Source organism: Leptodactylus fuscus, chromosome 1 (assembly GCF_031893055.1).
Source record: "Leptodactylus fuscus isolate aLepFus1 chromosome 1, aLepFus1.hap2, whole genome shotgun sequence".
Classification (NCBI taxonomy): domain Eukaryota; kingdom Metazoa; phylum Chordata; class Amphibia; order Anura; family Leptodactylidae; genus Leptodactylus; species Leptodactylus fuscus.
Window position 1 is genome coordinate 52,656,001 of NC_134265.1, and position 22,490 is coordinate 52,678,490.

At 41.6% G+C, this 22,490-nt stretch overlaps 1 pseudogene; it reads left to right on the forward strand.

The window, feature by feature from the left end:
* Nucleotides 1-1,216: 1,216 nt before the first annotated feature.
* LOC142189563 (proteinase-activated receptor 1-like) lies at nucleotides 1,217-2,262 on the forward strand (annotated as a pseudogene).
* The last annotated feature ends 20,228 nt before the right edge of the window (nucleotides 2,263-22,490 follow it).

The following is a 22,490-nucleotide window of genomic DNA, read 5'->3' on the forward strand; positions in this document are numbered from 1 at the left end:
AGTGATTAAAGGGATACTACCATTGGTGTCAGTGGTTTTGAGATAAAGATATTTCTGGATAGCCTTTAAAAAGGCTATCCTTCCACTACTACTGTCTTTTTTTCGGTGCAGGCACTGATTGTGGGCATTAGCACCAGGTGTCTGCTGTGTAAAACAGCAGACACCCAGTGGCTATGGCGGCTTCCCGGCTCCTGAGAGGCTGCTATGTTTAAACATCCAGCATACGTCATACTAGTACGGCAGATGTCGGGAAGGGATTAAGTATTACCCAGTCCACATTTATTTGTTTAATTCAGGACAGAACATGTCCTCCAGAGTGAGTGGCGCTCTAACCACACTTTAGTCAGGAGATGAGGGTCCTAAAAAAGAGACCCTTTCTCACGATAACTCAGAATTTCCTAATAGGGTATTTCTAAATTGGGTAATGCCTTTAAGAAATTATCACAGAATGTTAGATCTAAAAACAACATGGAGTTAAAAAAAAAAAACTACCCTTTTTTTCTGACTAACATGTAGGAATAGCCTTAAGAAAGGCTATTCTTCTCCTACATTTATGTCTTCTCCTACCTTTATATGTGCCGATGTTCGGTAGAAATACGGGTTTTCTTCATTATGCAAATGAGTTTTCTCGCAGCACTAGGGTCGGTCCACAATGCTGCGAGAGAAATCTCCAGTGACGCTTCTTCTTCTGGAACACCCTCTCCCTGTGTTTTCTTCCGTCCTGGGTTTCAATCTTCATGCGCAGTCGGCTCTGCCCGGGCCACAAGAAAATGGCCTCACAAGGAAATGGCTGCTTACACCAGCTTACTGTGTAAGTAGCCATTTTCTTGTTGCCCCAGGCATGTGCAGTTGGCTCTGCCCGAGTACCGAAGCCTAGAGGGTTGAAACCCAGGACGGAAGACACATGGGGAGGGTGTTCCAGAAGAAGATAGAGGTGTCGCTGGAGATTTCTCTCGCAGCATTGGGAGCATTGGGGACGTCCCCAGTGCTGCAAGAGAACTCATTTGCATACCAAAGAAAACCAGGATTTCTACCAAACGGCAGCGTGGAGAAGACATCTAAAGGTAGGAGAAGAATAGCCTTTCTTAAGGCTATTACTATGTGTTATCGAGGGAAAAAGGGGTATCCAATGATTGGATCCCTTTAGCATAAACATACTGATTGAATGAATCCAATCCATTATCTGTAGCTGTCCAGAACAATGAGATCTTTTTAGATCATAATTAATTTCTCTTTTTCAGGAAGCTTTTTCCCAGAGGATATTTCAGATGACTCCACATTCTACCTTTCTAGCCAGTGGTTGACCACGTTTGTACCATCGATCTACACTGTGGTGGTCACTGTGGCTCTGCCTCTGAATGTGATGGCAATTCTAATGTTTCTACTGAAGATAAAAGTCAAGACGTCGGCAGTAGTCTATATGCTGAACTTGGCCATAGCTGATGTGCTTTTTGTTGCCGTGCTGCCTTTCAACATTGTGTACAGATTCTCAGGGAACAACTGGAAAATCGGAGAAGGAATGTGCCGAATTGTGACTGCGGCATTTTACTGTAACATGTACTGCTCCATCCTGCTCATGACTAGTATAAGTGTGGACAGGTACATGGCCGTGGTGTTTCCAATACGCTCTCGTTCCTGGCGCTCAAGGAAACGGGCTTGGCTGGTGTGTGTCTTTATCTGGCTTGTATCTATAGCTAGCACCGTGCCGCTTCTTCTTAACAAACAAACCAACAACATTGTCTCATTGGACATTACAACTTGCCATGACGTGCTGGAGCTAAAGGACCAACAGACCTTCTTCATGTATTACTTCACCGCCTTCTCTTCCATTTTCTTCTTCCTCCCATTATTTATTACAATCTTCTGCTACATTGGAATTATCCAAACCTTGAGTAAAAGCACCGAGGAAATTGAAAGACATTCTAAGAAGACAAGAGCTATTTCCTTAACTATTATAGTCCTTACTGTGTTCATTATTTGCTTTGGTCCTACAAACATCATCTTTCTAATGCATTATCTGCACTTCCACAATGGATAGTCAGAGTCTCTATACTATGTATATATTCTGTGTGCCTGTATAAGCAGTATAAGTAGTTGTCTTGATCCTTTAATGTATTACTATGCATCATCAAGGTGTCGCAGATATATATATAGTTTATTATGCTGTAAAACACCTGATACACTGCAAACCAAGCAGACACCAACCCTAGTACAGAAAGTTCTTTTAAGCAAAGAAATGTAACATGTATCGCCTATAGATGATGGACATGTGATTTCTGCAGGTCTGACTGCTAGGATCCTTATGATCACAAGTCTCTTGCATGAATAGAGCAATAGTGCATATGTGTAAACTCTGATCCTTTCATTTCTGTGGGAATGCTGGGGACAGCTAGAGTAGAGTGCCCTGAGTCCCATATAACGGTATGGGGTAGTGGGCATGTATGCATGGGCCCCCACTGAGCTGTATGAATCTGCTTCTAATGTCCATACTATACACAGCATAGGGCCAAAAGCCGTTGGCTATGGTAGTGGCCAGGCTCAACTGAGCTGCAGTTCCTTGCACCCAGCCTGCGGCCTTACTTACCGATCCCCACTCCTGCTCACAGCTGCAGACGCAGAAGGGGCAGTGCATGCGGCCATGAGCAGGAGCGGGGATCGGTAAGTAAATAGGACTGGAGTAACTCCAGCAGGTAACCACCTATTAAAAAAAAAAAATTCACGGGACTGCCAGGCCAACTATTGTTCTGGGTCCTGTTGCAGCTGCTACCCTGGTAATTACGCCACCACTAAATACAAACATTTGTGGGGATGAAGAATTGTTAATTGTTAACCACCCCCCCCAGGTCCAATGATTTGCACAGGGTGATATACTGCCAACAATGGTTACTTTTAGACATTTGTCATCTGATCATAGGCCAATAAAGCATTCCTATGACCACTTATTTCGGATCAGCCAATTACTTATTGTTCAAGGGTATAAACACTTCAATGTAATCTCATCTCTGCTTTTTCTATACCATATCTTGTAACCACCTTGTAGTTCCTCTTATCAGTACATAATGTTATTCTTAAAATACAGACTTCCTTTGGACATTGAGAGCGAGTTCCTGCTAATACCATGAGGTTTACTCATAATTCTGAGAAGGTTTTCATGGTAAGTGCTTTGTTTAAGAGAGAAATGGCGGGCATGTTTAATATTGCTGCATTCAACTTACTATTTAGGATTTCACTAATGTTAGTAAATGGAATCGCATTGTCACCCCAAGAATTCCACAGCTGTGATACTGGTGCCAGAAAAGTCAAATATTGCTTAACTTTTTTTGGAAACTTGCAACTCCATTCAAGGGCAATCTGGCGATCTTTGGTGACATGACAGGAGATACATCTAAAATTTCCATGTAGGTACAGCCTTAGGCCCCATGGAGAGTTAAATGCCACGGTGTGTTAGTCACAATAAGGTAAAAATAAGTGCAGAGGATACCTTGCCATTTCCAAAACCATTGCGGTTTTGGAAATCGCATGCATGTCAATTATACCATCGGAAATGCTGGCGGATTCCCTATAGGTATAATTGAAGGAGAAAGTCTGCAGAGGAAACCTCTGCGGACTTTCTGTGAAAACCGCTGAGGGAAGGACTGCAATGTTGCTGGACACTATCTGGTGCCTTAGCCTTATTCACACATGCAATTTTAGTAGATATATGGATTGTATAAATCACAGACTGCATGTACATCCATTGATTTTAATAGGCATATACAGACAAAAAAAATTCACATCACCCCCCCACACACAAACACACTGGTTTTAAATAAAAATAAGTAAAGAAACCAGACATAAATAAATTATCGGAAAATTCCTGAAATTAAAACATATAAAATATTTTTCCCATATGGTGAATACTGTGGCTGTAAAAAATTCAAAATAGCCATACAGCCATGTTTTCACTATTTCACTCTTCAAAAAAAGTTTGAATAAAACATGAGGCATAAATAAAAAATTACATCTGACCCCCCAAAAACAGATGCCTTATGCAGTTCCACATAAGGAAATTAAAAAACAAAAGTTATGGATGTCATAATTTGAAGACTCCATTTTTTTTTCCATAGTTTTGGATTTAAGATATTAATATATAACAAACTGTATATATTTAGTTCTGCCTGTGAATATCGGTAACATCATTTTGGCTGCACAGTGAAGATTATAAAAATAAAACTAAGGAAATGGCACAAATGCAGTTTTATCCTAACTCACCACCCCTTCCGAATTTTTATTTTTTATTTTCCCAGTACAGAATATTAAATAGCACCACATGGAAGTACATTCGGTCCCACAAAAAATAAACCCTCATTCAGTTCTGTGAACAGAAAAATAAAGTTATGGCTTTTGGAAGGCAGGGAGAAAAAAAAACAAGAAGTTTCTGTGATCGGAAAGGGTTAACTGCAGTTGGAGAAAAAATATGAGAAAATACATGTCATATACACATACATTTACAGGTGCAGGTATATGTGGATAGGGGAAGGTCGGTCACCATACCTGGTAAATCGGCCACACACAGGTAAAACATCAGCCTTCATCGCCAACCCAGACTTGAAGTTCCCTGGTCACACATCTGGAAGATAGGAAAACAAAATACATCACAATCATACGTCAAAAAACATCACAATCATCTGCAATGTTTGGGTAGAAATTATTCCATTTTTTTCTTTTAGTGCAAAAGGTACAGCAAAGACTGTGTGGACTAGCATAACTTCAGCATGTGATCTCCCCCCATCTTTGAATAAAGACACCACAACAATTGAAACTCGAAGTGGACGGGGTCGGCCACAGCTTTATTATTTAATGATATATTTTAACTTTTAACACGGGAAGAATATGCAAATCTGTCTCCCAAGATGTAAACAGGGAGACAGTGCCTCTGTTTGCTGCCCTCTATAGCAAGCAACCCTGAACAACATGCCCGACTTCCCAGAAGCCTTTGCTGCATGATGCGAGGTTATAACCAAATCAGTTTCTAAGCTACGGACGGCACCGTTTCTGTCTAGAGGGCAGAAAACAGAGGCACTGTCCCCCTGTTTACATCTTGGGAGACAGATTTGCATATTCTTCCCATGTTCCTTTGCAGTGGAGCAACTATGGCTATAAGTCTCCACACACCTGAGAAGGTGGTCTCTCCCTAAGGAGTGACATTATCCCCACAACTTTTAACACGTCATACTTTAACCTTTCTTAACCAACTCAAGACGTCCAACTGTCCACGAACTACATGGCGACGTCACAAGGCCATGGGGTAACGCGATATGTCAGCCGCAGGACTCCCTGAGGACAAATCCGCCATCATCCCGCCATTAACTACTAAACCGCCAGCTGTACCTTAAGAGAGAACAACAGTTTCCACAAGTACATAACCAACAGACTGGTGAAATGAAAATGGGAAAGGTGGGTGGGAAAATCGCTCTGGCAAGGGCTGGTAAGAGGAAGAGGAGGAGGAAGGTAAGCCCTTATAACTCAAGGGGGTTGTACCATAACCACTATTGAAGAGGGGGAACGGGGTGGAGTTACCCTTTAAAACCCAAGTAAGGTGCCACCAACCCAAATCTGGATGTCCCTCTAATCTAGGACCTAGCTAGCTAGCAGATTAATGTATGTGAGGGGAGATAAACATCAAATCCTTTTCTCTCCTATAACAGGCTCCACAGTCAATAACGCCTTCACTAAAAATTCGGCATTCTACAATTCAAGCATAAAGAAAATCGTTATGACATGCAGAATTCGTCATCTAGTGGCTGGTTGGGGAAGTGAAAAAATATCTTCAAAACTTTTTTTTTCATTTTCTGAAAATTCCTGTAGACTCCTGAATTTGAATTTTATTTCGTCAGTAGACAGTTCTACTCCTACAAACTTTTTTTGATAACCTCGGCTACTATTCACACACCATTCACACAGATACCCCTACACCATTTATAAAGACATCACTTTTTTCCTCCATATAGCGGTTTAATAGAAGAGTACTATATAGCCATGCGGTGCCAAACTAACTGGTCAGACAGTCATACAGTCAGATGCTGCACATCTAGTAGTCTTTAGTGTGGATTTATTATGCATTGTACGCCAGTTTTTGCCCCACCAGGCATAAAGCAATTGCAAGTTTTTGTGCACATCAGGTTTTTGCACATAAATTATGTGCATTTTTTCGTTTTTGTGCAGCCCTTTTTACATTGGAAGCGGGTGCAGTGCTGCAGATTTATGATTATTTCCTCCAGCTTACTGGTATAAATGATGCCTGAATTTCTGAGCAGGCACACTCAGCACTCAGTATAAATGAGGTGCACTCTCCACCAGTACAGGGGATATGAGGACTGTCCCAACACAGAGTACCAATATACTGAATGTCAGGCAAGAAAAACCTGCACATCTCCTGCAGTAGTAGCCATGCTGAATGTGACGCCATGAAGATGGATTGAATCTCCATAAATCAGAAAGCAGCATTACTGGCCACCCTTGGGGAACCCATGCGGATCCGAAGGACAGACACTGAGCACTAATGTGAACCTAGCCTTACTCTGTTAAGTATCCTTGTTCCCCATCACCTCTGTAGCTGAGTTATAAGTGGATATCAGAGACAGATTGCCTAAACATTGCAGAACATGAACAAAACCTAAATATACCAGTTCCAAGAATTTGAGAAAATCTAATAATTGTTATATCTATTTTTTCAATTTTGGCATCCATGAAAGTTGAGAATCTCAGAACCATTTTTCTAGATGAAAGAAACCAGAGATACAGCCATTTGAAGTGACCACATCTCCCCCCCCCAACTTGATAAATGTTTTACTCCAAACAGCTCAACTATTGGATCGCTCAGAAGAATGTTACAGCCTGTTTTCTATTGAAAAAGGAAGGACAAGTTAATAAACTATTTTCCAAAAATGCACAGCAAACACCCCTCGACATAATAGCAAAAAAAACTGGAGTTACACTTTAACTAGTAACAGAACTGAATCTTCTGACCAAACATTTATATAAAAGAGAAACTTGATTTCTTCAGCTTGACCACACTCCAGGTTGGATTGGCCCAACGGGGAACCGTTAAATCTCCCGGTGGGCCCCACGCCTTTAGTAGGCCCTACTAGACCCCCACTGTTTTTTTTAATGGCCCCTCTTCACTTACCTCTCCCCGCTCCTGGCATCACCACGTGACATAATGCACAGCGCACAGGGCCCAGGCTGAAGTAGGAAGATGAAAAGTTGCGAGCAGGGATGGGGAGAAGGCAGGGGATGAAACCAGGTTCTCCTCAGTTTTGCAATCTGGTTTTAATAACCAGATTGCAAAACCGGGGAAAAGTGGCGCCGCTGACTTATAGGCTTGTAGGCCTACTCCCCAAGACTTACCTGTCTGATCCGGATCCTCCTGCTTCTTCCTGCTCCAAGCGCACATGACGTTACATCAGTGTGCCCGGAGTAAGATGGAGCGAGACTGGGGAGCAGACTAGTAAGTAATCATCCAATACTGCTATAGGTGGGACCAGTGAAGGGGCTCCCCATACAGTGACCCCCATACACTGCCACCCCATAAAGTGGCCCCTTCACTGATCCCCTATACTGCATGGGGGCCATTGATGAGGCCATTATATTGTGGGTGAGAGGGGTCTGTGATAGAGGCCAATATCCTGGGGGGACAATAAAGGGATTATCCAGGCAAAAATGGCCAACCCTTTCAAAGTTTAAATAAGCTGGGGGCAATCCGAGAAGGACCTGAATGTCACTATCTGTGACATCATGGGTCCTCTTCCTGAGGCCAGTAATTGACCTCAGCTGTCAACTGAGGTCAATCCGCAGCTTCAGCACAACGCTGGAAGAGACCCGGGAGAACAAACGAACTGGGAGGCGCGGGACGACAGAGGAGAAACTGGGACGTGTGAGATCTGGTAACTTCACATAAACCACTGACACATACAGAAGTGCAAGAAAATTTCTTGACCACTTGGGCCAATTTCAAAAGTTTTTTTTTAACTTTGCACAAGAAATTAATCTTGTTACTGTCTTTTACACACATACTACCTCTCTCATTACACCGATGCATTAGCAAAAGACAGATCACAAACAATAGAGAGATTTTAGTGTTAGGCACCAAGATGTCAAAGCTCACTGAATAAGATTACTTGCTTCAAGTGTAGTAAAGCAAGTCCTGGCATGAAAAAGAATGACTTGACAAACATTTCCAGTCCTCGGAGAAGGTCTCTCAGGCTATTATATATAATACTTAATCTTTAAAACCTATCTTGAGGGCAGTTTTAACAAATTAACAGCTTACAGGTAGTCTACCATCTTCCCCAGGGATAAAAACCAGCCTACAATGTATTATAGAGTACAGGACACTGACATCAGAGCATGGGGGGACATGAAGGAGAGGGGTCGGAGCTTCAAGTGCAATGTTCTGGGAACACCCTGATCTGCATAAAGAGCTTTGACTTGAATTTCCTGGGCCCAAATGTTTAATGGGTCCCCTACGACCTGCAGTAGTGACTCTTTCCCCTCACACCATCTCCAGTTTCTGTCACCTGCCATCACTACTTACCTTACTAAAATATCTAACTTCTCTCTTCTGACAACTTTCCCACCTCTTTCAAATGTTCTGTCATAATAACCCCACTATTGAAGAAATCCTCCCTTGACCCGTCCTGTGCTGCTACTGACCTTTCTCTAACCTCCTCTTTATCCCCAAAATCTTGGAACACTTGTTCTATTTTCGTTTAATCCGCTATCTTTTCAGTAACTCTCTTCATGACCCCTTACAATCTGACTTCCACACTCTGCACTCTACTGAAACGGCCCTAACAAAGGTCTCCAATGATCTCCTGATGGCTACATCCAATGGTGACTTCTCTCTTCTTATTCTTCTGGATCTCTCAGCAGCATTTGACATTGTTGACCACCAACTCCTCCTCACTATGCTCCAATCAGTCGGCCTCACATTACACTGCGCTCTCTTCGTTCTCCTCTTATCTCTCAGACAACACTTTTAGTGAATCATTTGCAGGCCCTGTCTCGTCCCCCCTTCCACTTGTCATTGGGGTCACTCAGAGCTCAGTCCTAGGCCCCCTGCTCTTTCCTTACTAGATATACATTAAAGACACTTATTGTCTCTCTGATTCATTCTCGCCTTGACTACTGTAACTCCTTACTAATCGGTCTTCCCCTTACTAAACTCTCCCCTCTACAATCTATTCTGAATGCAGCGGCCAGGCTCATCTATCAGTCTAGATGCTACAGTAGATGCCTCCAGTCTATGTCAGCCACATTGGCTGCTTATTCAATACAGAATATAATATAAACTTATCACTCTCATCTACAAGGCGTTCCATAATACTGCACCTCCCTACATTTCCTCCCTCATCTCTGTCTACCGCCCAACCCGTGTTCTCCGTTCACTCAATGACCTAACACTTACATCCTCTATTATCAGAACCTCCCACACTCGTATACAAGAAATCTCCTGAGCTGCATCACTTCTCTGGAATGCTCTACCCCGGGCAATCAGATTAACTCCCAATTTCTACAGCTTCAAGCACAAACTAAAGACACATCTCTTCAGACAGGGTTATCACAATTCCTAATGTAAACTCTTCCACACTTAGAGTCCCTAAAATGAACCCTCCCCCTGAAAAGTGTGACATGCAAAAGTATTCAGCCCCCCTATAGCAATACTTTGTAGAGCCACCTACAAAGTATTGCCACAGATGCTCAATGAGATTTATGTCTGGACTTTGGGCCATTCAAACACATGAATATTCTTTGATCTAAACCATTGCACTGTAGCTCTTAGGGTGATTGTCTTGCTGGAAGATGAATCCCCTTCCCAGTCTTAAGTCTTTTGCAACCTCCAACAGGTTTTCTTCTAGGATTGTCCTGTATTTAGCTCCTTCCAACTTCCCATCAACTCTGACCTGCTTCCCTTGATGGGTTCCAGAGGGTGCAGCTGCAGCTGGACCCAGGAGCCTTAGGGGGCTTATAAGGTATCTGTATTCAATACAAGGAGACTGGTACTATAAATGATACGTTATAGTTAGAGGGTCTGATACAGATTGTACATTGGGCCCAGGAACTTCATGTTACACCACAGGACATATGCAAGGAGCCTGGGTGTCTAATATGGTTCTTAAGCCTCAATTACGTTTGCATCAACAGTGGCCTTTTGTTCAATGATGTCTCATCATAAACTAAAGGCTCAGAGTTGTAGTTTGTGAAATCAAAGTGTTCCTAACAGCCAACAAAGCTGTTTTCTAGTCTTACATGATAGTGAATATAATATATTTTAGCTCTACCATGTCTCCTCGTGCCTGAGACATTAACACAAAGCAATACAAGTCTTTAATCTGATTTCCTTCCCATTCCCAACATGTAAATGCCTCTCTATGTATGTCATAAATAAACCATAGCGCTAAATGAAAATATATTGTGCTAATGACTGATGGACTTTTAGAGCGAGTCCATTGAGTAAAAAGTATAGAAGTTAAGTGTAATTGAGACAGGAAATCCACCATTTACACATCATGGCTATCAGGTCAGTTACTGGACTTTACAGAATGGCCACATATTCCAGGATCTGTGTGACCACATAACCGGCCACAGTGGACAATGACTGTACAAGCTTGCTGATCACACTGAGTATTTAACAACAAAATGGGAAATATAAAGGAAGCTTTTATACTTCTTCCTTCTGCTCAATCCTCTCCTAACTTTACAGTGTTGGCCAAAAGTATTGGCACCCTTGCAATTCTGTCAGATAATACTCAGTTTCTTCCAGAAAATGATTGCAAGCACAAACTCTTTGGTATTAATATCTTTATTTATTTTGCTTGCAATGAAAAAACACAAAAGAGAATGAAAAAAAAGTCAAATCATTGATTATTTTATACAAAACTCCAAAAATGGGCCGGACAAAAGTATTGGCACCCTCAGCCTAATACTTGGTAGCACAACCTTTAGACAAAATAACTGTGAACAACCGCTTCCGGTAACCATCAATGAGTTTCTTACAATGCTCTGCTGGAATTTTAGACCATTCTTCTTTGGCAAACTGCTCCAGGTCCCTGAGATGTGAAGGGGGCCTTCTCCAAACTGCCATCAAGAGATCTCTCCACAGGTGTTCTATGGGATTCAGGTCTGGACTCATTGCTGGCCACTTTACAAATCTCCAGTGCTTTCTCTCAAACCATTTTCTAGTGCTTTTTGAAGTGTGTTTTGGGTCATTGTCCTGCTGGAAGACCCATGACCTCTGAGGGAGACCCAGCTTTCTCACACTGGGACCTACATTATGCTGCAAAATTTGTTGGTAGTCTTCAGACTTCATAATGCCATGCACACGGTCAAGCAGTCCAGTGCCAGAGGCAGCAAAGCAACCCCAAAACATCAGGCAACCTCCGCCATGTTTGACTGTAGGGACCTTGTTCTTTTCTTTGAAGGCCTTTTTTTTTTTCTGTAAACTCTATGTTGATGCCTTACCCAAGAAGCTCTACTTTTGCCTCATCTGACCAGAGAACATTCTTCCAAAACGTTTTTGGCTTTCTCAGGTAAGTTTTGGCAAACTCCAGCCTGGCTTTTTTATGTCTCTGTGTAAGAAGTGGGGTCTTACTGGGTATCCTACCATACAGTCCCTTTTCATTCAGATGCCAACGGATAGTACAGGGTGACACTGTTGTACCCTCGGACTGCAGGGCAGCTTCAACTTGTTTGGATGTTAGTCAAGGTTCTTTATCCACCATCCGCACAATCTTGCGTTGAAATCTCTCGTCATTTTTTCTTTTCCGTCCACATCTAGGGAGGTTAGCCACAGTGCCATGGGCTTTAAACTTCTTGATGACACTGCGCATGGTAGACACAGGAACATTCAGGTCTTTGGAGATGACTTGTAGCCTTGAGATTGCTCATGCTTCCTCACAATTTTGCTTCTCAAGTCCTCAGACAGTTCTTTGGTCTTCTTTCTTTTCTCCATGCTCAATGTGGTACACACAAGGACACAGGACAGAGGTTGAGTCAACTTTAATCCATTTGAACTGGCTGCAAGTGTGATTTAGTTATTGGCACCACCTGTTAGGTGCCTCAGGTAAGTAACAGGTGCTGTTAATTACACAAATTAGAGAAGCATCACATGATTTTTCAAACAGTGCCAATACTTTTTTCCACCCCCTTTTTTATGTTTGCTGTGGAATTATACCTCATTTTGGCTTTTTGACAATTTTTTTTTGTAGTTTTCCATTGAAGACAAATTAAATGAAGATAATAATAACAAAGAATTTGTGATTGCAATCATTTTCTGGAAGAAAATGAATATTATCTGACAGAATTGCAGGGGTGCCAATACTTTTGGCCAACACTGTAGGTCAAAAAACCACAGCAAAATCTGCAACAAAAAAACAGCTTTTTTGCAACATGGGATCTCAGCCTTAAAGGAATTTTCACATTGATCAGATACACTGCAGTTCCTGCAATAGAAAAGTGGATGAGATTTTAACAAAATGCATCCAAATGCTATGTGAAAATTGATAAGCAGGATGTCAATTCGGTGGACTTTCATTATGGAATTCACCCTGTGAATTGCCTACAGTGAAATCTAACAAAATTCTGGACAAAAACTACAGATATTTTCATGTCTTGTGTGGATGGACCCACAAGTGGTTTTCTAGCATTAGATAAGGGTTGTGCTTGTGTGTTTTTACTAATCTTAGATAACTGTGAGGATGTTGTATGTGTCCGATGATAGATTCGGCTGCCCATTGGCTATTTTTGGAACTTTTCTACCATCCCTCCATTTACTTTGGCCACAAACAGCCTTGAGTGATAAATTTGTACTTGGTAATACCTACCCTTTAAGGCTGAAACCCCACGTAGCGAAAGTGTAGTATTTTTTTCTACTGCGGAAATGCTACAGAAAATATGCTGTGCTTACAGTATCTGCAAAGTGAATGAGATTCTGGCTAATCCCATCAACACACTGCTTAAAAAAATTGCATAAAAGCTGAATTTTCAAAAAAAATCACAGCATGTCAATTATACCTGCGGAAACGCTGCATATTTTCCATAGACTGATATGGGGTGGGAAGAGAAACATGAAAAATACAGAAGAAAAACTGTGAAAAATGCAAGTGTTTTGTTTTTTTTTTTTTTTAATTTAATGTTGTAATTCCACAACATTTTCCAGAGTGGTACACAACACCAAAACAGGCAAGTTCTGATAAGATAATCCTTTAATAGTCCCACAGTGGGAAATTTCAATATGTTACAGCAGCATAGTAATACAGATACAGGATAATACACAGTAATATATTACAGACGTAGACATACATATGCTGAGAAGAGAAGATATACTAGGAGTCCATAGCAGCTAAGAAACAGAAGAAGAAAGAAGGAAGGAAGAGTTCATAATCATTTAGTTTTCTATACGGAGTGATCTTCGCTTGGTCTGATGTAGATTATACAGCCTGATCGCGGTTGGAAGGAAGGACTTGCGATAGCGCTCCTCACACTTGGGGTGAAGCAGACGGTCACTTACAGTGCTGCCAAGTCCCATCAAGGTCTCATACATGGGATGGGATTTATTCTCCATCATGGAGCTTACCATGGACAATATCCTTCTGTCACCCACCACCTGTACTGGGGGCTTCGGGTGTAGTAGAGCTCAGTGCACACTCAGCTCTGCTACATCTCTGATGCAGCAGAGCTGAGTGTGCAGCAGGGTTCAGCATACACTGAGCTCTACTACATCTCCGGTGTAGCAGAGCTCAGCTCACACTCAGCTCCACTACATCTCTGGTGTAGCAGAGCTCAGTGCACGGCCAGCTCCGCTTCATCTCCGGTGTAGCAGTGTTGGCTATGTGCTCCTCTCAGCTGCATCTCCGGTGTAGCAGAGCTGTGTCAGCACTGCTACAATTGAGATCAGACCACAATGGAAACTGCTGTGGACCTATCTTAGACTCCGCCTCCTCTGGCAGAACCAGCGTTGATTGGCCGAATACTGTACTCTGTATGGCATTCGGCCAATAAACGCTGGTCAATGCATTCCTATGGGAAAAAGTCAGCTCCCGCATATCGCAAGCTGACAGGGATCCCAACCAGATAGAGCCACAAAGAGATAGGTGAGTAACATTCCCATCTAAATAAAGGTAATCCCTGGCTAACCCTGCCTGTACATCTATCCCTGTCTCACAGTCACATAGTTCACAGTCTCAAATTAACCGAATGTTAAATCCACCATTCGTATAAAGTGGAGGTCACTTGATTTAGCCAGCCAATTACTTTTTCTGATTTTTTTCGATGCCTCCGTTGTCGTAGTTCCTGTCCCACCTGCCCTGCACAGTTATTGGTGCAAAAAGAGCGCCAGGGAAGGTGGGAGGGGATACAAATTTTTAATGCGTTTGCCTCGTGGTATTCGATTGGAATCAAATACTTTGAACGGCCTGATATTTGATCGAATATCTATTCAATCGAACAGTGTTCGCTCATCTCTAGTTTTTATATCCAAATTTTAAGTGTTATGCAACAAAATCGCTGCCATTTTCTGTCCTGGAAACAGACACTTCTACCGCAGTCAGTAAAAATGATGTCTTTACCATCTCTGTGGGCAAGATGCACAGGGCATTATCTCACTACACTGTATGAATGAGGTTTGACACGCAGAAAGAGACTTATTATTTCCTAAGTATAATAAAATGAAGGGTTTGATGGTTTTGGACAAAGTCCAAGGCAGATCATATGTAAGAACTTCTCAAAGATTACCATATTAGTTTAAGTACTAGATGACTCCACCACTATCCATCACTCTTCTTATGTTGGAATTTGCATGCTGCGGGGTATAGGGCTATGTTCTATTATATAAATATTATTGCATACTATTTATACAGAACATAGCCCTATACTCTGTAGCATGGAAATTTCAACATAAGAAGAGTGATGGATAGTGGTGGAGTCGTATACTACTTAAACTAATATGGTGATATACACACTGCATCCCCCTCCACCTCCCCATAAACCAGAAGGAAGGCTACACCCAGCCTGTGAGAAGTAGTCTGACACCATCATCACTGTAACATTCACTGCACAGCTCTGACTGTCTACACACTCTTTATAGGGATTGCTGAAATACGGGGGGAAACAACAATACAGTCATGAAGAACACTGCGCTGCTACCTCTGTCCCTTCTTGGTACATTCAGCGTCTTCTGTGCAGTGCTCTGTGATGATCCAGCACCAGGTAAGACACATGAAGATACATTGTACAGCTTTTATCTGGCGTTTTATGTGTATAATTATGAGTTATGGGCAGAATTAATTTTTAAGAAAAAATATCACTTTCTATATTTTACTGTTGTAACAAGATTTAACGGCATTACTACATATCTACATACTACATACATTACATTACTACATGAAGTTTTACTACATATCGGGAGTGTGTCATATGGTAAAACAAAAAAATAAACAGCTAGATTTAGGAACATTAGTGCAAAGGAAAAATAGTGTATCTGCCTGCACCAATTTGGCAATGTAGCACCTTAAGCATGTAAAAGTTGTACACATATGTCATTAAGGACATTGTAAAAGTTCTTAGATCTCTGCATTTTTTTTTTTTATTTATTTATTTTTGCTTTGTTTTAAGGTATGCCTTAAAAAATGAGAATTGTAACTTATGGGTTGCACTTGCAGAGTGTTATTACATTTGCAGAGAGTTGCTATTGTATAGGGGGTGCATTCAATAGTATATATAGTATAATATAATATGACATAATATACTTTATTAACCTATCAAACTTCCTTTTAATAGAAAACTGGTTGTAAAGCTCCAATTAGCAATGATCTAACTAAGCATTGCCAGGGAGACTATATACACATGTAATCAATGCAGAGTGTAGAGCTGAAGCATTTGCCAAAGGGGGAAGTCACTTCAAACGACTGTATCTCTGGTTTTATACCACCTAGAAAAATGGTTCTGAGATTCTCAGATTTCATATTCTGCCAAGACTGAAGTACTAGCTGTTATGGAACCTGAGATATCACTAGTTAAAAACAGTCGGGAATTTTAACTTATCATGCAAAAGCTCATGCTACAAATAACAATCACATTCCAGACTAAATAGATTAACTAGTGATATCTCTAATTCAATAGATAGTATATTAGTATATTACAAGATACAAAGTATATTACAAAAATGTTCACCACACCCCCCAGACACAATAGCAAAAAATATAATTATAATTTAAGTTATGCTACTGAAAAGTTACATCTTACATCCTGCTTTTGGTATGTATGAGGTCATAGGGACAGATGGGCTGGGAGGTGAGTAACACATCCCCTGGGCCTCCACATATTATATTCTGGGGTCTAAAAGGATCTCAGAGTATAATAGTAGTCTGTGGGTGGTGAAACTCAAGAATTTTGTACCTGGCAATTTTTGGAAAATTTGTAAAAATAATCTGTTTTGTAAACCTTATGTATGTGCCATAATTACAGTCCTATGAAAAAGTTTGGGCACCCCTATTAATCTTAATCATTTTTAGTTCTAAATATTTTGGTGTTTGCAACAGCCATTTCAGTTTGATATATCTAATAACTGATGGACACAGTAATATTTCAGGATTGAAATGAGGTTTATTGTACTAACAGAAAATGCGCAATATGCATTAAACCAAAATTTGACCGGTGCAAAAATATGGGCACCTCCACAGGAAAGTGACATTAATATTTAGTACATCCTCCTTTTGCAAAGATAACAGCCTCTAGTCGCTTCCTGTAGCTTTTAATCAGTTCCTGGATCCTGGATGAAGGTATTTTGGACCATTTCTTTCTACAAAACAATTCAAGTTCAGTTAAGTTTGATGGTCGCCGAGCATGGACAGCCCGCTCTCAAATGATCTGAAAACAAAGATTGTTCAACATAGTTGTTCAGGGGAAGGATACAAAACGTTGTCTCAGAGATTTAACCTGTCAGTTTCCACTGTGAGGAACATAGTAAGGAAATGGAAGACCACAGGGACAGTTCTTGTTAAGCCCAGAAGTGGCAGGCCAAGAAAAATATCAGAAAGGCAGAGAAGAAGAATGGTGAGAACAGTCAAGGACAATCCACAGACCACCTCCAAAGAGCTGCATCATCATCTTGCTGCAGATGGTGTCACTGTGCATCGGTCAACTATACAGCGCACTTTGCACAAATAGAAGCTGTATGGGAGAGTGATGAGAAAGAAGCCGTTTCTGCACGTACGCCACAAATAGAGTTGCCTGAGGTATGAAAAAGCACATTTGGACAAGGCAGCTTCATTTTGGAAACAAAAATTGAGTTGTTTGGTTATAAAAAAAAGGCGTTATGCATGGCGTCCAAAAAGAAACAGCATTCCAAGAAAAACACATGCTACCCACTGTAAAATTTGGTGGAGGTTCCATCATGCTTTGGGGCTGTGTGGCCAATGCCGGCATCGGGAATCTTGTTAAAGTTGAGAGTCGCATGGATTCCACTCAGTATCAGCAGATTCTTGAGAATAATGTTCAAGAATCAGTGACGAAGTTGAAGTTACGCCGGGGATGGATATTTCAGCAAGACAATGATCCAAAACACTGCTCCAAATCAACTCAGGCATTCATGCAGAGGAACAATTACAATGTTCTGGAATGGCCATCCCAGTCCCCAGACCTGAATATCATTGAACATCTGTGGGATGATTTGAAGCGGGCTGTCCATGCTCGGCGACCATCTAACTTAACTGAACTTGAATTGTTTGTCCAAAATACCTTTATCCAGGATCCAGGAACTGATTAAAAGCTACAGGAAGCGACTAGAGGCTGTTATCTTTGCAAAAGGAGGATCTACTAACTATTAATGTCACTTTTCTGTTGAGGTGCCCATACTTTTGCACCGGTCAAATTTTGGTTTAATGCATATTGCACATTTTCTGTTAGTACAATAAACCTCATTTCAATCCTGAAATATTACTGAGTCCATCAGTTATTAGATATATCAAACTGAAATGGCTGTTGCAAATACCAAAATATTTAGAACTAAAAATGATTAAGATTAATAGGGGTGCCCAAACTTTTTCATAGGACTGTATACAATGTGGAGGGGCCACTTTTGGACATTATACTGTGTGGAGGGGCCACTATGAGATATTGTACTGTGATGAGACCACTATGGGACATTATACTGTGTGGAGAGGCCACTATTGGACATTATACTGTGCGGAGGGGTGCAATGGGACATTATACTGTGTGGAGGGGCACTATGAAACATTGTACTATTGGACATTATACTGTGTGGAGGGGCCACTATTGGACATTATACTGTGTGGAGGGCTCATGATTGGACATTATACTGTGTGGAGGGCTCATGATTGGACATTATACTGTGTGGAGAGGCCACTGTTGGACATTATACTGTGTGGAGGGGCACTATGAGACATTGTACTGTGATGAGACCACTATGGGACTTTATACTATGTGGAGGGGTCACTATGAAACATTATACTGTATGGGGGCTGCTACAGGACATTACACTGTGTAGGGCTACTGTGGGACATTATTCTGTCACAGGGATCTTTGGAGGGGTGAGCTTTCTGAACAGCCCAGGACTCATGGTACCCTTAATCCACCCCTGCATGATATCTATCATTTATGTGAATGTCACACTGCAACATATGTGATCATGTCAACAGATAATAAAGCTCATCACAGCATGGCCCACATATACACATAAAGCACAAGAGGGGGGAGTATTTTTGTACATTTTAGTTATTTTTGAGTTCTGTGAAAACACAAAGATGGGAAATATCAAAATTCTGTTCTATGAGTCTTTTATCATTTGACTTCTGAAGTGTCGTAAGTAGTACGTCTTCTTCCTCCTCTGGATTCCCTCCCTTCCTACAGAATGTGGTTTACAGTAAAAGCCTCTACCCATAAAACACCCAAATCACTTAGCAACATTTTCCTGAACTTAGTTGTAAACTACGGAGCACTGAACAAAGGCTGAGCAAACTAAGCTTCCTGAACCATAGCAATTTAGCTAACAGAATCTCCATTTGTGGGTAAGAGCTGCTTCATTTGTGGACAGTTGTAAATCTACTATGATGTGCAATTTGCTATTACTGTAATAAAAAGTGTCTAAGGTTTTATTCACACAGTATTCAGTGTCTAAGCTCAATATATAAGACACTCTCGGGAGCCACTTTGAGTGATTCCATATAACCCTACATACTCAGTGGATATGAAAACAATATCCTTTTGGTATGTTCACCCACAATGAAGCAAAGTTTACTGTCCTAAGCTTTATTGGCACAATGCACATATGCTCAGAGCCGAAGGAGAGAAGTTCCAGATTTATAACCAGTAAGTTAAATGTTATTATCCCCTTCCCGACATCCACTGTATATATCTTAGTGGGCATCCATAGCTATAGTGACCCTAATCATGGATAGAAGGCTCCTTGGACTGCCTATACTAAGTCACTATTAAGCCCTGCTTGTTGCAGGGCATAAGAGTAACACAGAGATTATAACATAGACTGCAATACTAAAGTATTACAGTACTAAAACAGGGGCGTAACTACCATCATAGCAGCAGAGGCAGCTGCCACAGGGCCCGGGACATTAGGGGCGCGGTGACAGCCGCTACCGCTGCTATCATTATACTCGGGGGTTTTTGCAGACCCCTGAGTATAATGATCAGCGGACTGGGAGAGGTAAGGGAACGTAAAAAACACTGTTACTTACCTCTCCACGATCCTGCCAGGCCTCCTTCCTACTTGTCTGACGTCTCTGACCTCACATGAACCCGGCCTGCTTCCTGGGTCATGTGACGTCCGACGTCATAGAAGAAGGACAGCAGCAGGAAGACAGCGTGGGAGCAGGGACAGGTAAGAGACAGTAATTTTTTATGTTTTTATTCCCCCGGTTCTGAAAAGACCCCAAAGTATAATAATTGTTTATGGGTGTCCACTATGGGCATAATACTGTGTGCAGGGGACACTATGGGCTATAATACTGTGTGCAGGGGCCACTATTGGGGATAATACTGTGTGCAGGGGCCACTATGGGGGATAATACTGTGTGCAGGGGCCACTATGGAACATAATATTATGTGCAGGGGCCACTAAGAGACATAATACTGTGTGCAGGGGCCACTAATGGACATAATACTGTGTGCAGGGCTTACTAGGTGACATAATAGAGTGCGGAGGAGGGGGTCGGTCGAGGTCGTCGGCGTCGGTTGGGGGGGCCATGTCAAAAGTTTGCCACGGGGCCCCGCCATTCCTAGTTACGCCACTGTACTAAAATATTACAGTTTATGGTATAAGCAATCCAAGGTTTCTACTGAAGATCATTTGTTTTGTTTAGGGTTTCCGCTGGCTCGGATCCCCGATTCATTTCAGGTTGAACAAATTCGGATAGAACCAGAAGTGAAATAATTATACTCTCGGGACTCTTCAGACCCTAGAAAAAAAAATAGGTGGAGGCCTGGGGGAGGTGTAAAAATTAAGAAAAAAAAAAACATTGATACACACATTCCCTCAATGACCCCTGGGTTGATGGCATCACAGAAGAGCACTGAACGTCACCAGGAGAGTGCCGAACATCACAAGGAGGCCCAAAAGAGGTAACGAAAGATGAATTTGAATGTTTTCTATGTTTCAAAGCTCCCTTGGCCTCCACCTATTATACTCTGGGATAATAATGTCATTTTTCACTTTGACATGATTACGGCTGTGTTTTCCTTACACAAATAGAAATCGGATAAATAGGTTCATAGGAGCACTAAGACCATTATGTATATATAAATTATGTTTTAAGCCAATTTAAGGTGTTTGTACTGAACGTGTCTGACTGAAACGAATCAGGGGCCCAAGTCACCAAACCCAAACATGAAATGAATCTTGAGAGATTTGCCTATCTCTAATTAAAATACAACAAAAATATATAAATTTGGCATTGCGGTAACCACTGACCCACAGAATAAAGGTAACCTGTCATTTTTACTACCCAATGAATGCCATACAAAGAGAACCTTTTAAAAAATTGCTGCAACAGTTTTTTTGACAAATCTGTCCCATTAATATTTTTTTATCACATAAACATACAGTATAACTCAACTATCCTTTCTCTTGTTCTCATGGAAAAATTCAGCTTCAGGAATTTGAAGCTGAATTTTTTCCGCTTGATCAAATTCCAACCATAGTATCCTTCAAATTGCGCACCAATTTTCTTTAGGGAAATGACTCCACAGGGTTGTTATTTTAACATCTTCCGGGGTTTGATCAAATCCCTAGTTTCATCATTTCCCTGCGACATATACATCATCCCTGCTGCACTGCCTCGGGAGCCCATTTGTTGCTGTGCGATAATAACCGTCACTCCCAACCCCTTTATTACGACTTCCTTTGATGCTGCTTATGTTATACAGCACTAGGTAAGTTATAAAACCTACCGCTGTGTGAAAACATTATATTCTGCAGCTCGGTATCACAACTTCACAGGGATGAGGGACATTGCAATAAATGATCGAGAATATTTACATACAGATGGATCAACCACATCGTACTATTATACAGAGACTTTTAAGCCAAAATATTGTATTTTGTTCTAAAAACAAAACAAAAAACTAACTGTACTACTCAAAATAACTTACTGCTCTGCTGTCTTAGGGTGGGTTCTCATCTGCACCCCTGTCTCCGCTTTGTGGGTTTCCATTGTAAGTCGATGGCTGGTCAGGTAATGGAGGGGGTGTACATGTCACACAGACTACTAAGGTGGGTGAGATGAGAAAACTCCAGAAAGAACATTTCTCAGCAGATAACTATTGTCTGCTGAGGGTTATTTCAAAGTTCCAGTTACTGGGCTGGATTTTTAGAAATGCCTGGTAAGACTGGTAGTGGGACCTGTCATTCCACCCCCCTCCAGTCCACACTTTGGGGATGTTCCGGCAGTGACTCAGCTGCAGAGAGTCTCCTCGTCAAGGAGGCTTAAGAAGTTGCTCCAGCAGTAACACTTTGGCAGAGCTTGGCTGGAGAGCTGACAGAGAGGTCATATTTTTGGAGCTGTGTCCTGAATGATTCTACTGGCTTTTGGATTTCTGTTACTCTAGGTGAGGTAACCTATTCTATGTTTAGTTAGAGCCTAGCCGGGCAGGGATTTATTTTTGTATTGTTTCCTTTTGTTGCTGCACTGCCTTTTTGAGTGAAAATAAACTCTACCTTTGTTTTGGACTAAAAGAAACTGGACTTGTGTATCTATGCCACCCCACCTAGCAACCCCAGACCCTGACACCATCTTCTGCCCATGAGCACCCGTGACCGTCTTCTGGTCTCTGCAGCTAAACCATTTTTTTTTTTAACCGGACACAAAGTCCTGCATGTCCGACTTTGTGTCTGGTTAAAAAAAAACGGTTTTGCCACGGAGAGGCAGAAGATGCTCACGGGCGCTCATGGGCGGACACTTTGCAAACCCATTCAAACAAAT